Source organism: Chrysochloris asiatica, unplaced genomic scaffold (genome assembly GCF_000296735.1).
Source record: "Chrysochloris asiatica unplaced genomic scaffold, ChrAsi1.0 scaffold00044, whole genome shotgun sequence".
In the NCBI taxonomy this organism is placed as follows: domain Eukaryota; kingdom Metazoa; phylum Chordata; class Mammalia; order Afrosoricida; family Chrysochloridae; genus Chrysochloris; species Chrysochloris asiatica.
This window is the reverse complement of record NW_006408562.1, coordinates 8,761,205-8,763,584: the sequence shown is the minus strand read 5'-3', so window position 1 is coordinate 8,763,584 and position 2,380 is coordinate 8,761,205. Positions and strand designations below refer to the sequence as shown.

The window sequence follows — 2,380 nt, the reverse complement described above, 5'->3', positions numbered from 1 at the left end:
CTCTTATGCATGTGAAAGTTGGACAGTGAATATGGACGACAGTAGAAGAATTGATGCATTTGAATTATGGTTTTGGAGGAGAATATTAAAAGTACCAAGGACTGCCAAAAGAACAAACAAATCTGTGTTGGAAGAAGTACAGCCAGAGTGCTCCTTGGAAGCCAGGAGACTTCAACTCTCATATGTGGGACATATTATCAGAAGGGACCAGTCTCTGGAGAAGGGTATCATGTTTGGTAAAGTAGAGGGTCGGACAAAGAGAGGAAGATCCCCAACGAGATGGACTGGCACAGTAACAGCAACAATGGACTGAAATGTAGCAACTATTGTGAGGTTGTCACAGGACCGGGCAGTGTTTCATTCTGTTGTGCACAGACTAACTATGAGTTGACACCTAACAACAAGCTCTGAAACTTGAGAGCTGTGGGGTGTGGCCAAGTGACTCAGATTTCAGGCAGCACCACACACCACAGCAAGTATCACTTGTTTGCTTTGTAAAAAGATTCCTCACATGAACTCATTTGCCATTTCTTCACTTTGTTCTGTCAAACGTGTACTGAACATATTCACAGTTCAAGGCATCGTGCTTGGAGTCTGAAGAATTTGAGACAAGAGCAGGTAAGAAACAAGTGTGCCCAACCTGGGTTATAGCCATCAAGGACTTTCTATGGCACTGGCACCGTTCTGTCCCGGGATCTACAAACAAAGTACTGTGTGCTTCTGGGATTGCACCATGGGTCAGAAATGCTCAACAGTTGGCAGGAGATGACTTGTAAGCTATCAGCTGTCCTTACCTAAAGACTCATTCTGACAAAATAGTATATTATACAGCAAAACAAAAGGATCATCCAAGTAGGGGAAATAAAAGCTCTTTTATGAACCTAATTAAACAAGCGGCTTATACTTGTGAAACCTATGGCTTACAATGAATACTGACGTAAGGAAAGAAGGGAACTTTACCCTGCCCATCAATGTAGTTACATGTGGTATCTAACAAAGGACAGGGTTTGATATCTTCCTCCAAAATGCCCAAGTAAAACTCTGGGAAAATGTCTCGACACATGATTTACATCAGGTTAAAATCATGTGTTAATACCAATGATATAGGAACAAAGAATTTTTTTTCTTCACAGTTCTGCTCCTGTTCCAAGAGGCTGGACCAATGTTATTTTCACATAAAGGTCAAGTGCCTTCCAGAGCTCATTTTTGTTGTTTTTTTAAATTAAGTTTTTAAACTGTAAACTTATATACACTTAGTAGCAGTATAAAATCAGTAATGGTCTACTATTCCATTTCTTTGGACTACTACTGTCATGAGAATGTACTAGCCGTCTTGGTCTATTAAAGACGGGTTAAGAAAACCTCCTGAGCTGCGGAGGGTTTAAGGTAGCACTCACTGGTGGTGGGAAGGTGTTTGCTATGGACTTCCAAGTAACACTGGCCTTGCCGGCCTCCAACTCAGCCTCAATCAAGGACAATGCTGAACGACGGTTTAACGATGTAGCTGCACCAAGCAGCCCTGTCTACATTAAAGAAAACAGGACAGCCTTTGAACCCCAACCAGAGGACATTGACAACAACGATTAGTGTAAATCCCTCCATGAGCACCCAAGCCATCAATGATCAATACAATCGAATCCTACTGAAGGGCATAGGAAGGTATTCACAATATTACTACTTCCAAAAGAGAAAAGGGAAAATGCGTTACAAAAGAAGAGCATCCATGTGTGCTGACGACGGGGGAAGGGGAGGCTGGGGCAGGCTGGCAGGGTATACCCTTTGGTTGGTTGATGATGCATGGAGGGAACTGTAACCATAGCAATGAAATGATATATGATAGGATGAATGTAAAGCTAATGTTCTCCCACGTAAACGATCACATAATTCACAATAAAACATTAAAAAAAAAAAAAGAAGAAGAAGAAGAGCATCCAGTCTGGGTAAAAACATCCTCCAAGACTAATAGTCATTGTTATTGCTATGTGGCACATAAATGGACAATTTCTATTTCCTTTTTCTGTTTATCTGTATTTGTATTTCAGGGTTACTGAAAACATGTATTACTTCTGTAAAAAGGGGAGAAAAGAATTCCAGTTCTCAAGGGAAATTAGACAGAAAAGAGAGAAAAGGGTCCAGCATTCTTCACAGCAGCAGCAAACAAAAAGTACTCAGCTGCCTCTTCTCCCTGCTGCTGGAGCACATGATTCACAGTCCACGGAAGCATCACACCTGCTATGTGTACGTCCCTGCTGCTGGAGCACACTATTCAGTCCACGGAAGCATCACACCCGCTATGTGTGGGTCCCTGCTGCTGGAGCACACTATTCAGTCCACGGAAGCATCACACCTGCTACGTGTGGGTCCCTGCTGCTGGAGCACA

At 42.4% G+C, this 2,380-nt stretch overlaps 1 protein-coding gene across 1 annotated transcript in view; it reads right to left on the bottom strand.

The window, feature by feature from the left end:
• The window catches only part of HERC2 (HECT and RLD domain containing E3 ubiquitin protein ligase 2), a 259,545-nt gene that overhangs the window by 13,736 nt on the left and 243,429 nt on the right, over nt 1-2,380 (bottom strand). The window lies entirely within an intron of this gene.